This window comes from Lontra canadensis, unplaced genomic scaffold (assembly GCF_010015895.1).
Source record: "Lontra canadensis isolate GAN:19392208 unplaced genomic scaffold, GSC_riverotter_1.0 scaffold31, whole genome shotgun sequence".
NCBI classification, from domain to species: domain Eukaryota; kingdom Metazoa; phylum Chordata; class Mammalia; order Carnivora; family Mustelidae; genus Lontra; species Lontra canadensis.
Genome location: NW_022631025.1, coordinates 13,451,945 through 13,467,314, shown reverse-complemented (window position 1 = coordinate 13,467,314; position 15,370 = coordinate 13,451,945). Strand labels below are relative to the sequence as shown.

The following is a 15,370-nucleotide window of genomic DNA, read 5'->3' as shown; positions in this document are numbered from 1 at the left end:
CAGAGTGGTTGCACCAGCTTGCATTCTCACCAACAGTGTAGGAGGGTTCCCCTTTCTCCGCATCCTCGCCAGCATCTTGTCATTTCTTGACTTGTTAATTTTAGCCATTCTGACTGGTGTGAGGTGATATCTCATTGTGGTTTTGATTTGTATTTCCCTGATGCCAAGTGATGTGGAGCACTTTTTCATGTGTCTGTTGGTCATCTGGATGTCTTCTTTGCAGAAATGTCTGTTCATGTCTTCTGCCCATTTCTTGATTGGATTATTTGTTCTTTGGGTGTTGAGTTTGCTAGGAACAAATAATCTTAAAATTTATATGGAACCAGAAAAGACCTTGAATAGTCAAAGGAATATTGAAAAAGAAAACCAAAGTTGGTGGCATCACAATTCCGGACTTCAAGCTCTATTACAAAGCTGCCATCATCAAGACAGCATGGTACTGGCACAAAAACAGACACAGATAAATGGAACAGAATAGAGAGCCCAGAAATAGACCCTCAACTCTATGGTCAACTAATCTTTGACAAAGCAGGAAAAAATGTCCAATGGAAAAAAGACAGCCTCTTCAATAAATGGTGTTGGGAAAATTAGACAGCCACAAGCAGAAAAATGAAATTGGACCATTTCCTTACACCACACATGAAAATAGACTCAAAATGGATGGAGAACCTCAATGTGAGAAAGGAATCCATCAAAATCCTTGAGGAGAACACAGGCAGCAACCTCTTCGACCTCAGCCGCAGCAACATCTTCCTAGGAACATCGCCAAAGGCAAGGGAAGCAAGGGCAAAAATGAACTATTGGGATTTCATCAAGATCAAAAGCTTTTGCACAGCAAAGGAAACAGTTAACAAAATCAAAAGACAACTGACAGAATGGGAGAAGATATTTGCAAATGACATACCTTGTTAACTGTTTAAATTGAGACAATTTAGGTATAACTTTATATTGGTTTCAGGTATAACATAAGGATTCGATATTTGTATATATTGTGAAATGATCACCACAATCAATCTAGTTAACATCTATCACCATATAGTTTATAAATTGTGTTTCTTGTGATGAGAAACACAAGTAAGCTGTACTTTCTAAATAGCAGTGCAATTACTATAAATCAAATGAAATATTTTAAATGATCCATTTGGGATGTAATTATCCAATCAAATCGCAGTGGACATGCCTGTATAGCAACCATATTCAAAAACGCTATGCCTAATTCATCAGACTGTTTATCACTACATAACCCCTGTCCTCTACACCGTTCTTCATTTAAATACTGCCTGTTCTGTTCCAGGGAGTATTTCTTTAAAACACATTAATGTATAGCCGATCGATAATGGGGGAATAAAGTCAGTATGGCACAGAAGTTGTCTTGATTCGGGGCGCCTGGATGGCTCAGTGGGTTAAGCCTCTGCCTTCAGCTCAGGTCATGATCTCAGGGTCCTGGGATCGAGCCCCGCATTGGGCTCTCTGCTCAGTGGGGAGCCTGCTTCCCCACCTCTTTGCCTACTTGTGATCTCTGTCAAATGAATAAATGAATAAATCTTAAAAAAAAAAGTTGACTTGATTCATATCCAGCCTTCACGAGCACATTAATATGTTGCTCCAATAATAATAACTGTAACTGAAGGCAAAGATTACTAATGTGCTTGAAAATAGGGAGCCACGCTAGAGGATTACCATATAGTGTAAATAAATGCCCTATAACTAATCAGTTTAGCAAACATATAGTAAAGACTTAAGTGGGTTTTGACTGTTGCATAGATATTGCTAACTAGAGAATTCCTTCATAGATTCCCCTATTCCTAACTCACCTCTGTCCCGCCTAGGTTCAGTAATACTTTTTTAACTTCCATTCTTATTCTACTCAAATTAACCAATCCCTTCAGCAAATCCTGCTACCAGTTTTGCAACCTTGGTGATAATGGCCCTGCAGTTTAGTAGGAACTGCACAGGTTTTGGAAGAGACAGATTGGAGAGCGAATTCTGATCCCCACCAGTTGACCCGTCTTGGGTGAATCCCTAATTTCTGGAAGCAGCTATTTTTTCATCTACACAATAGGGTTAATAATAGTACCTGCCCCTGGTTCACTGTGGGGATTAAATGACATAGTCCCTGTAAAATTACTATGCACCGTAACTACTGCATTTAAATGATTGTTGAGATAGTAAATATTACCAGTATGTGTAGTTGTTTCTCTGCTCATCCATTGATTTCCAGTTTCTAATTCTTTAGCTTTCTCATTATAACAAAAAGTATTTGTGCATTTTAAGCTGTGAAAATGAATGCCGCACCCATGTGTCAACAATATTCCGTACATTGATTTTTCGTTCTGTTTCACTGTGTTAAATAAAAAGTTTGATCTCCATTATCTGCAGGTTATCTGCGTATTTGAAAGGAAGTATTGCCTGATAGGGGTTGCCATTCCAGATAATTATCTCAGCTCCTTACTTCACATTCGTGTCTAGCCTTAACCTCTCAACCTCCCTGGCCATCCTCTGTCCTTAATTGTGACTGTCCTTAATTGTGTTCCACAATTTATTACTGATATTAAAAGTGCCAAAGCACAGATATCATTACCTTCAAGGAGATTCCAAAGCATGTCCCAAACCTGACGCTGAGATCTAAACCACACAGCATGTTTAGCAAAATACTCGCTGTATAGCTATCTGTTTTTGGAGTAAGCGCCTCCTCTCCATTCTAGTTAATTGAAAACAACTCTAAATTGCCCTCCTGAGCATAAAGAACCAGGGATTAAGATATAGTAGCGGAAAAGTATCAGGGTTTTAAAGACTTATATAAACAACACAGTTGTTTGAGCGGGTGACAAATAAATTCAAGCTCCCCAGGACACACTTGTTTAGGATTTTCCCAATTAGGCATTTTATTTGATCTTCGGGTCTGGGTGAGCCACAATTCTCTAGAATTGAAGAGGAGATTAATGGACCAGAGACAATGGCTAATTCATCTCCAGGGCTTTGTTTATTGCTTGTCTTTGCTAATTTAATACTGTTATTTCCAAACTTAAATAAATCAAAATGAGAATTGGGCTAGGGCAGCACATCTCGATGAGCTACGCAATTGCAGGGTGATTCTTCAACATTCCCACCTTTATATTAAGTATATTCACTTAAAAATAATGCTCCCTTTTGGGAGAGGTGTAAATAGCAGAGGGATAACACTTTGCATATTATCTCCATTAACTCTGCTCATTGGCAGGGAGAATAACTTAGCATATTTACAAAGAGATTGAAGACACAGACTTTTCAAAAGAGCTTCAGTTTAGGGACCTGATTGCTCATAATAGCTTAGGGGAAAATGAATACAATATGGGGGCACAAATAAAAGAAAGCAGGTTTTTCTTAATGATGGCTCTAGAATCAGAAATAAAGCACAGCAAGTCGGGAAATCCTACAGAAGAAAAAAAAAATTTAAGATATTGCCTCTCTGTGGCCAAACAAACTTGGTTTCCTATTCTTGCATGCCCTCATCTTTGAATTTGGGGAATTCATTTTTGTAAGTGCAGTTTCAGGAAACAGCAATGACGCTTTGTCTATCTTGTTGAAAAAGAACTTAAAATCACTTTTTTTAATTCCTACCCCAAATCAAAAGACACTTGCTAATTTCTTTGAACATCAACAAATCGATAAGCAAATATGAAGAAAACACATACTTAAAGAAAACAGTGAAAACATAAAAGGGTGTTTTTGTTGTTTTTTTTTCCACTTTTACTGGGAAGTAATTGACATACATCATTGTGTAAGTTTAAACCATACTATGTGAGAGTTTGATTTACATATATTGGTACACATGAAAGCTTTAACTCCTAGTTCTTTACCTTGCTTGCCCAGAGTACGAATTCTCGGCTAAGATGTTGCCAGCTGAGTAGCTGAACATTTAGTCATCTCAAGGTATCACACTTTTAGATCCATTTATATTAGTTAAACCAAAAAATTCTCTCAAGCTCACCAAAATCCTTGAAAAACTTCTTAGCCACAAAGCACTGTCTTCAGAGCAACATGGAAATGTGTGGCTAAGTCCTTATAATTCTAACTCATACTCATAAACACTGTCCTTTGTCATGCACAAATAGCAGAATCAAAGCTAATTGTTTTTAACATCTAACAAATGCCTCTATTTGCCTGTTCATGAAGCGTAATGGTTATGCAATAATTGAAAATAATTTAAAAGCAGTCCATCCCCAATGAGAAAAAACATAATGATGATAATTAAAGTTTATTAGGTTTATAAAGAACTCAACAGATTATCTTGTTTAAAAGCACTTTAATTTTTTTTTTTTTTAAGTTTTCTCTGACATATGGGGAAGGGAGAAACAGCTCCCCCAGGGCCACATAGAGTCCAGTTTTCTTTTTATTACTCTATGCAAAGATTCTCAGATGGTCTTAGTTGTAAAATGTGTACTCTTTTCTTTTTCCTTTCCTTTTATTTAACCACAGGGAGAACAGCCCGGGAAGTGAATGTTCTTTTGCATGCTGTCTTGAGTGCTAGTTCCTACAAGGTAGGTCACCTCAGAATGACACTTAAAGAACTGTGGTTTGATTAATTTTCTCAGTCTTATTTCCCTTTTACCATCTTAACTTTCTGTTAAGTTCCCATTTTCAAAATTGCCGTTCTCAGGCAACATTCACACTTCATGAAAATAGTCCTGCTTTCCAAGGGCTAATCGAAACTCTACAGCTTGTATTATATCATTCAGCAAAATGATAAAATTTATTTTATTTTAGAAACAAATAATGGAGAATTTCAAAGTCATCAATTTTCCCAGGTACATAAAGTTACAAATGCTCCTTAAAAATGCATCTCTTTTATGCGCAAATATTGACTGCACCCCTGATAAAGTAAGAATTATTGTGGTAATAGATGCATACTGCGTGGAAGATACGAACAGAATATGAAACCTTCCATTTTTGAATCTTGTACCGATGATATGGTCTTTACGAAAACAACTTAAATAGAAAGCAGAAATATCCACGCATTTTGAAAGCTACGGAAAATACTATGGGACTTCAGGATAAATAATACTTAATATCTTTGGAGAACTTACTAACTGCCAGGCAATGTTCCACAGGCTTTACTTACATTAAGTTCTTCAGTCCTCACAGCAGCCATAAGAGTATTTTTGTTGTCATCCACTTTTTTACTGATGAGAAAACCAAGAACCGGAAACAAATGGTAAGTTCTGGGTTTTACGTGAGGCACAGCAAAACTATGGAAGGAACTAACATGATACACTGTCTTCCTTAGAGTCAGGAAATATTATAGCTGTTCTCCTTAGAAATGAAACCAAAGAAAGCTGTGTGTACTCTCTCCACACTTTTTTACACATTGTTTTCAGATCGACTGTAAAATCACCAAAAAAGTCATTTCCTGTCTGGGAGCACCTGGGAAACAAAATACAGTTGCTGTCCTTATCTATATTCAACGCTAGGTTCTCTTCTAATATAATGATACTCTCTAGCATTGAACACACATGAAACACTGTAGGGATTTACCAGAGTAATGGGGATATATAAGCGGGAAAAATATCTATTATAGTTTGTGGGAAATTCAAATAATGGCAAATACCTACTGGCTGCAGCACCAAAAATGCATGTGTATCTGGAGAAAACTCAGCATCCAAGTAATGTTTGAAATTAGTAAACAGAATAGGATAAGAACTGTATTCAGAGGAGAAGCATATGAAGAAACATAAAACTAGAAAGGGACATTTCAAACTCATTCTGCCAAGGTTCTGTTTCCTGTGGACATGAAGTCATTCTTTAGGAGCTCTACTTGGCTTGTAGATGGAAAAAGTTGAAAAGTACACTCATTAGGACCAAAACATAACACTACACCTAACATACTACACGCCACAAACAAGAGAACTGGTGTTCAAACCTACCCTTTTATTCATTTCTTTTTTTATTTATTTGCACATTCTTTCCAAGATATCCCTTAATGAAATTCCAGATGGAAATGTTGTCAGCTGTTAGTTACATTACTAGCAATGGATCAGATTTAAGCAATATAGTAAGTTCCACCTTTCAAAGAATATTTAAAGAATAATTCAGAAAGAGGGGCACCTGGGTGGCTCAGTGGGCTAAGCCTCTGCCTTCAGCTCAGGTCATGATCTCAGGGTCCTGGGATTGAGCCCCACATTGGGCTCTCTGCTCAGCAGGGAGACTGCTTCCCACCCCACCCCACCCCCACCGCCACCTGTCTCTGCCTACTTGTGATCTCTCTCTATCTCTCTCTCTCTATCTCTGTCAAATAAGTAAATAAAATCTTTAAAAAAATAATTCAGAAAGAGTATGTCTTCTCTCTCTTGGGCCACACAACTAGGATATGGTCTAGGAACTAACACTTACTTACATTGAAAGGAACCATTGCCTCAAGTAAGGACTTTAAGATTCTGTCACTGTTCTCAGGATCTCAATAGTAACTACCGCTCCAGTGTCTACTTTTGATTCCTGCTGTCTCTGAAACAGTGGTAGTAAAGCAAAAGTCATGGTTTGTAAGATAGAATTTTGGATAAAAATTAATTTGATCTTTCAGCAAAAGTCTAGGACTTGTGCTGGGCACTGAGGAAACAAATATGAATTCAGAAAGTAGTACTTTACAACAGGGCCAAAGAAAAGGAACTGATTAAAGAACAAAGAATGATTTAGTGTCTCATAACTAGTAACTGTGGGGTGCTCTTTCCAGCCATAGCCCTAAAGACGAGAATCTAGAGATCCCTAGATGGAATGGGCCATCTTTCCGGAGTGAGGGAATCAATCCCAAACTCACTGTGCCCTCACCCTGTGATCTCCTGCTGGTCCTTCCCACTAGGCGAACCCACGCAGAAACCTCCTGGAGCCCAGAACAGAATGGAAAAGATAGAAATTGGGCCCAAAGAAAGTAAAGGAAGATATCCAGTACAAACATAGCACAGCACCTTTCTTTGAGTAGCTCATTAGCTAATGGGAGCACACACGTATATAAACTAATTGAGATAGTAAAGTATCCTTTGTTCTGTGACAGTATTATTATACCAGCAGGCTTGATACTACAGTCTTTGCATTGCCTCCCATCAACCTATGTAACAGATAACCCCATGAACAAAGATACTGAAGGTTTGGGAAGGAGCCTGTGGGGAGGAATGAAAGAAAAGCAATATTAAGGAAGAAAGCTAAGAACACAGGAAAATGCAAAGTTTGGTTTCCATATGGAAAAACCAACAGGTAATAAAAGACTCCCTTCAAATTCAGAGCTAATAATATTCAGTTATTGACAAGTCAGTCTCGAGCTAAATATCCATATTTAGCTGCAAAGAAATCATCACTGGTCAATAGAATCATTAACGTTCAGACTGTTGGAAGAAATCTTAAGGAAAGGTCTTTCTTCTTTTTCTTCCTCTCATCCTCTCTTTCATATGAATTTCGAACATTTATTATATAGTGTGCTTTTTATAAGGCACTGTGAATAAAACATCAGGCAAAGTCGACAAGCTCCGTGACATCACATTCCACTGAGTGTAGTTGACCTACACCAACTAAACATAAATCCAAAATACAATGTGGTTAATCTTATAATGGAAAAGTAGGGTGCAGCCTGAGAGAGTCTAAGAGAAAATAACCAAGCTAATCTGGGGACAGGGAGAAACATCAGCGAAAACTTCCCTGAGAGAGCAGTGCTGGAGCTGAGAGTTAGTGAGGTGAAGTGGTGAGAAAGCAGAAATGAAAACAAAATCTACATTTAATCCTAAAGAACTAAAAAATCTGAACATTTCTGTGAAATAACGGAGACCATTGATCAGAAAGACATTTGGGTTAGCTATATCTACATCAGTATCTATATCTATATACATGGGAACATACTTAGCCCTGCATATAATTTTTCTGTGGGGAAAACCAGAAACAGTCAATTTATAGGAATAAAAAGGTTGGAATACAAGGGTGAGATGCACAGTGAGAAATACTTCCAGGATATTTGTAATATTTTCTAGAGATACCCAACCCACAATACTAAAACAAGTAGAAGATTTTTATTTCAGTCAGAAATTGAAGCAATTAGTAAAAGTGTGAAATCCATAATCATTTGTTGAGCTGCTTTTAAAAGTGTTTATCATCACATTTAGTAAATTTCACTATCGTAATTGACCATATTCTTCTCTCACACATGGCAGGAAGAAGCACACATGCTCCTTATTGATACCACTAGAAGCCACATGCACTAAACCCCAGGAGCAAAATTTAACTTCAATGCATATATAGGAAAATCACTTTACTCATAACTATGCACAAGTATAATTACTGAACAAGGATGAAATGGCATGCAATTAAGTGGAATACCCAGGGGTCACCCAGGGCATAGTTACAGAATAGAGGAGACCAAGGAAGAGCTGTTCAGGGAATAGCAAAATCATCTAAGAACAACGTTCTTTTTCCCTCTCCTGTTGATTTCTCAGAGGAGACTGGAAATGTGTCCTCTTGGAATCAGATGAACTAATACCCTTCCAAGCAATTCTTCGTCCTCTCTTCCTGGGAATATCCAGATTCTCTCCAATCAGAGATTCTCTCAGATTCTCTGGATTTTAAGGAACCTCCCCCCGCCCCCCCCCCCAAAAAAAATTCATTGTAACAAAAATATGGCTGGATTTGTAATGGCATGTCTGGTTCCTGAAAGTTTTATCTTGGTCATCACGGTAATAGGACATTAGGTCTGGTGTCACCAAGACCTTGAAAAATGACACACTGACATTATGTGTGACTTGATTGCACAGCTATGCTCTAAGAATGCTGATTCTATGTCCCAGTTTTCCAAAAACAGTCTCAGTTTATGCCTGTTGCCTTCGTGTAACTATTAATAGTACCCACTTTCATTTCTAAAGGTATACTGATTTAAGTGATAAATTGGACAGCTGCTCAATTGGTAAGAGTAGTGTAAGGATAGCATGCTAGGGAAGTGTGTTATTAGAGTGAATCAGGTTTTCAAGGGAAAAAAATTAAATTCAAATCAATGCATCTCTATTTTGTCTATGCACTGCTTGGCAGCAAATATGAATAACACAAGGAGAGATATTGAACTAAAAATCTGATACAATCTATTATAATTATACATAATGAATACAGTTCCACTCTTTGGGACTGACAAAGTTTTCTTCAGCAGCTTACATGATATGACATTTCCTAATTTTTTTCAAGATTTTAACTTGTATTAGATCAATTGGGATCATTGTGCAATTATATAATTACACGGATTTTTATATGCATTGACTTAATTTCTCTCCAGAGGCAATTATATTCTCATAGAACATGCTAATATATGACCTATCCAGTGCAATAGAGCATGCCCCAAACTTTACTCCAGGACACTTATGTGGACCTACTAGAATTCAATGGTGTTTTAAGCATATAATGATGGAAGAGGAACACATTATAGCCCACCCCCCTATCTGACTTTCTGTGGATTGTACTTGATTTTTATCTCCGTGCACTTCTTTGAACTTTGGAAATTCTGCATTGAAATTTTTGTGAAGATATTGTGTTACTCATGTAAGATTTCCTTGAGAGCTGAGGCCATACTACAATTCTTTGTATAAAGAAGAAGGAAAACAGTTTGAACAAACAGGTCCATCCATTCTGTGTCTTGAAAACTATCATGCCTGTTCTTCTCTACCAAAAATTGAGAAGAAAATCTGAGGGAACTGAAAATATATAATAAAGGAGGATATCTGAAATGCTTTCTACCAAAGGCTTAAGAAATGGTAGTTGAGTCCAACACAGCATTGATGTGTTGGATCACTTCAACACAGAGATCTAACAGAAAAAAATAACGAAAACAAAAACATGTGGTTTATTTCAACAGTATAGTGTAAAAATCTGCTTTATTTCATCCAGGGAAATCAACAGATCACATGTAAATGGAAAGAGTGAACTAAGTTTCTAGTGAAACAAGCCAAGAAAAGAGTCAGACAAATAAAAGTGTAGCTAAAAGCTCTCATCATGGGGGGTAACATTTATTTCTAGATAAATACGCCATGCTCCTTGGATTTGACTCCAATACCTATTTATGTAGATGGAAAAAGAGAGCCAACCAAAAGTCCCCCTTCGCCACTTCAAAAAGTAACTGCTGGGAAGAAGCAATTACAGTCAAATTGCTTACACCTTAAACCCCAGGTGCTCTAGACGGATGGACAACCCCTACAGAGTGAGTCTGTAGCTCTGAGACTCAGGGGAGTGAAGGAGGCAAAGCCATGACAGGTGTGTTTTGTAGGAGAGAAAGCAGAAAGACCTTCAAAGTTCTAAGACTAAAGGCCTGTGGGAGAGGGTGAGAGCCCTATTTCAACAACAAAAGTGCATTTTAAGAAGACCAAACATGCATTTGTCAGGGTAAAATGGAAATAAAAAAGAAAGAATAGATGTGGGAGAGGAGGGATATTATATAAATCAAAAGGATGAGTCATTGTATGTTCAGGTTTCCAGGCTGGACCATGGTTTATATATTAAAAAAATTTTTTTTTTTTGAGAAACTATTAATGTACAAAGCTCTGTGAAGAACCAAAGATGAATCAGATACATAAGGATCCTGCCCCAAGAGGGAGCTTTTAGAAGAAAGAGGTTAGCCAACCTGTAGACAAAAACACAGGACTATCAGTAACATTTATTGAACAACTAGCCAATGAACAAATCATCTTCGAGGGTACACGCAGGAGTTTGAGAACTTGGACATCACGTTTGCTGAGTTTGGATTCCTGGTTCCACCACTAAGTAGTTGGGTGGCTATGGGCAGGTATTTAAAACTAAAATGAAAATCATGAGTTTAATCTTCACATGATTACAATGAAGATTAGATAGTGCATATAAAGTATCTAGTGCCCTATTTGGCATGAACATTTAAGTGGAAGTAGTGACATTATTTGTCCCAACTGGTTCCCAGGGAAGCCTGCTATCTCCTCAAGAGTGTTGATTTTATTATTTGGAAAGATGAAATAATACCAACACATCTTACAGGACTCTAGAATAGGGTGGGAAAAGGATTTTTCTTTTCCCCTCTTACCTTCTGGGTTCTTGTCTGAGACACCCTATAAAAGACAAACTAACAGGAGAAAAACAAGTTTAATAACATGTATACCTCCTACATACATGGGTGGGATCCCAGAAGAAGAAATAACTCCCCAACATGGTCCAGGCCACCACCTCAGATGTCATCTGCATCTGAAGACAAAAGAAGGTGGGGTGAGGGGTGGAGTCAGTTATGGAGTAGGGAAGAGGGTGTACAGGAGTAAGGTTGTTAATGCAGGTTTAGGTCTTCACCTTCTCCACCGTAAGAGTTTCTAAAGATTTAGTCAGTCTTCTCTAGCTGGTAAAGAGAGGAAGACACCCTTACAAATGGAGATTTTCCTTATAAATATGTGTCTTCTTAGAAAAGAATAGCTTCTACTCAGTTTTCAGAGCTTTTCTTATGTCTGCAGTTTCTTAAAAATAACCAGCTCAAGGTAATTATTTTGCCAGAGATGCAAATTCTGCTTCCCTTCCCTAGGAAGATAATAAGCAACGTATTACATATGCTCTTTATGTTGCACACGTTCAAATGAGTTAGGTTCTTAATATGGAAAAACAGAGGTCCACACTGGATGAGGTTTTTTTGGTGATCAACAATTTCCCAATTGTTAGTCACTTTCTTTTGGATAGATGTTTTTCTCCACCAAGACCTACCCCATCTTTGGATTTTTACAATAGGTTTTAGTTGTTTGCAAGGTTTCTATGCAAATCTCTACTGAGGAAATCCCAAACCGACTATGAGCTGGTGTACCTTGCCCTTTAATTGATTTCCAGATGGAGAGCACTGCCCAGGGAGTCATGCAACACACACTCCTGTTGAGCCATTCTCCTTTATCTAGATTACCCTTGATGTGTTATCAGGAAACCCTGCAGTGCTCTCTCTCTTCAGGGGATCGTTCTTTCCTTTGGGTGGAGATGCTGGATTTTACGCATAACACAGTTGGGGGTTTTCATGGCCATCCGTCTCATAGGCACAAACCGAGAAGCAAAACCTCTCTTGCAGCTAATATAACTCAGCCTCTTAAATTCTAGCAATATCCTATTCAGCACAATATACTCTTTTAAATAAAGCACTTAAAAAAAAAACACAACTTATTTTGTTTGTCAACACACTGATGATTTACTCAAGAGCAAACACTATCAGATACCTGTGGTTTCTCTGTACTTACTCAGGGAGGGGGGCTTCAAAACCCTCCACCTCAGATCTCAGCACTTCAAAGAGTTTCCCCTGAAGCCATGTTTACAGCATAAACTAAAAAACGAGGTCCTGCTTGCCTTCACACACCTTTTCACCACCTTAAAATCTATGCTGCGCCAAAATAACAACTCTCTCTGCATCAGTTGGTGGCGGATTTCGGGGGTGGCTGCCATGCATTCTAACTTCTTAACAGTCACAAATCACAAGCCAAGTGAAAAATGATCTAAGTGGACTTTTGCCAGATCTTAGAGCCAATGAGGTTCTCTCCATAGGATATAGCTCCACCTTATGGCAGGAAATTATTTAAAGTGGAGACAGGACAGGGAGGGCATAATGGTGGCATGCATGGTTTTTTGGTTTTTGCTTCTTCCTCTAGAATCTTACCTTCCTGTTCCCTTCAACTGCAGTTCCAGTTATACGTGCAGAAGAAGCAGGAAGGCAGCTCTTCCATTCATCCTCCTTGGGGTGTAATGCCTGTAAATGCCAGACGCTAAACCTCATTGACTACTGCTTTGAGCTTGAGGAGGACTCAGGAGAAGAAGGATGGGTTTATAAAGCTGCGGGGTGGCGGGGGGGAATGGTGTGCTTTCATATTCTGGTTAATAGTGCTATGTTAAGTTTCTCTCTGAAAACTCATCACCCTATCTCTCCCTTCACCTGATTTTTTGTGTGTGTCTTACCCATGTTCCCTCTCTTCTTGGTTCCAGCGTCTGCACGCTGACTCCTGGAAACCAAGAATCACCTACTGCTGGCCCAAAACAGTGAGTCAAGTTTTCTTTTAGACTCTTTACAACTTTCCCGTAGATACTTGGTATTCATACCCCATTCCTTTACAGCTGTATACTCAGGTGACAGCTGGCTACTGTGACTTGTTTTCAAACTTTGTCATTGAGTATACGGACTATGTTAGAAATACGTTAAAATCACGTAGGGGAACTTCTGAAATGTCCTGACATTTATTCAAAGAGTTGTATATGTGTGGGGAATGAAAAGGGGATTAAGTTTTGTTGCTATCCTTTCCATGTGCTTATAACTCTGTTAGGTGTTTTATCAGATTTAAATCCACAGCTGTCCTCCAAAATACCCACAATTGCCATTTACCTGCAACATTTAAGTGCTTTGCCAAAGGTCAGGCAACTAATAAATCTGCTACACCACCTTTTTCTACCCTACCGTTTGGCTGGACCTTTGAGAAAAGAGTTTCATGGCAGATCAACATTTAGTATCTTTTGAATCCCACAGAAAAGATAGCTAGCTACTTTGCCTATAACCTTTCCCAGAACAAAAATGTGGGAGGAAATTTGAACAGAATCTTATATATCTACACTATCCATATAGTAAGTCTTTATTGGGTACCTGATACAGGTAAGAAACTGCATTGGGAAATTTTAAGAACATAGCAACAACAGATTATCAATCTCCTTCCTCAGTGGTACTAGTGAATTAACTCATTTAACATTGATTAACAGTATTCATGTTACTAGCAATGGGAGAAAAGCTGAAGGTATACCTGCAGGAGAGGGTAGATGTGTAAATGACTTATATTAAACTCACTTATAACCATGCAATTCACAAGAGAAGGGATTTGATACTCTTCTAGGTGAGAGAGAGGGAAACAGGAGCTTTGAAAATGGTTCTTTCAGGAAGTCTCCCTGGAGCTGGGTCTTTAGGGTGAATCAGATTTCCTATTTCACATGACTCGGTATCAAAAAAAACAGTTCGATTCTAAACATGACATTAAATGGGATTATATATGTGTGTGTGTGATCCATTTCTTTTCTGTGGTCAGTATATAGCACAAATTTTTATCTTATAAATTGAGGGTCCAATAACTTCTCTATGATTCCTCTAAATTGTCAGACTACTTACTACCGTCTCCTGGTCAGCTTTGAATCTAAGTTCCTGCTTCCACTTGTGTAGTTCATGTCGGGGACTGTCTCACGTTACCCTGGGCTTGCTGCTCCTCCGACCTGTAGAATCCAGTCTTTTCCCTTATTTCTATTTACGTAAATGACTCCCACAAGGAATTTGTATGTAATGCATTTTGGTGAATGGAACATGGGTTTGGGGAAATTAAAGAGAAGGCGATGATGACATAGGTAATGATGATGGTGATAGATGATAGATCATATAAATCTCACAAAAATGCAAAAACTCTGTAAATTGCATACTAGATATTTTGCAATTAAAACTTTTCTGGGCCATTTCCAAAACTCACTGTCTTGCTTCCTGCCAAATTGTTCAGACTTTTTTCTTTCTTCCCACATCATTCCTCATCACCCACCAGAATTCCAAATTCTTCTTTGCCTTTTTGCGGGAAAAAGTGGCAATTACACCAAAGTCAGTGCAGTCCGTCAATACATTCTTGTCAAAGATTGATTCTCAGGAGAACAAAAGAGCCCTCATTTTTACATAGGCCCTCAGGCTTATAAACCAGACATGGTTTTATATCACAATATTTATCTTCCTTGATTATATTTAAAGAGGTCTGTTAAAGGTAAGACAACAGGTCCAATCACCAATCTGAGACTGAAGTTAATTACAGCTTGGGCTCCCTAGAAATGGAATCTTAAACCAGTCGGTCAGGAACTACCTTACCAACAGTAGGTAGGTAATCTGCTGGTAAATCTCTGCCATCCTCTGGCAATAATCAATCCACTTTCCTGTTTAAAGCAACTTCCTTACCCATGCTCCCTTTTGCCTATAAAAGTCTTTCATTTTGTACAGCTTCTCAGAGCTTTTTTCTGTCTGCTAGATTGGATACTGCCCAATTCATGAATCACCAAATCAAGTCAGTAAGATCTTCAGAATTTACTCAGTTGAATTTTGTTTTTCAGCAGGCACAACAGTGTGTAACACAAAGCAACCCCTTCGTAAGTGGTAGATATTAATAAATTGGAATAGAACACAATTACATAAGAATAATCATAATAATCGTTAAGACTAATCAAATGAAAAAAATTGTGTTATACATTTATGTCAAACACCTGCAGTTTTAATTTCTTTCATCAGAAGGACTAATTTATCTGGCTTAAATTGTATTTTTAATACTTAACACAGTACTGGATATAACGCTTTGAATTATGCAGCTGAACATCTCAGCTCCAGGAGTGATATATAAACTGA

At 38.1% G+C, this 15,370-nt stretch overlaps 1 long non-coding RNA gene across 1 annotated transcript in view; it reads left to right on the top strand.

Moving 5' to 3' along the window:
• Window positions 1–12,988, top strand: part of LOC116873027 — an 82,661-nt gene extending 69,673 nt beyond the window's left edge. Inside the window, exons 2-3 of the long non-coding RNA XR_004383726.1 lie at window positions 4,459–4,520; window positions 12,952–12,988. This is a non-coding gene — a long non-coding RNA (uncharacterized LOC116873027). The remainder of the gene's footprint in view (window positions 1–4,458; window positions 4,521–12,951) is intronic.
• Window positions 12,989–15,370: the final 2,382 nt, after the last annotated feature.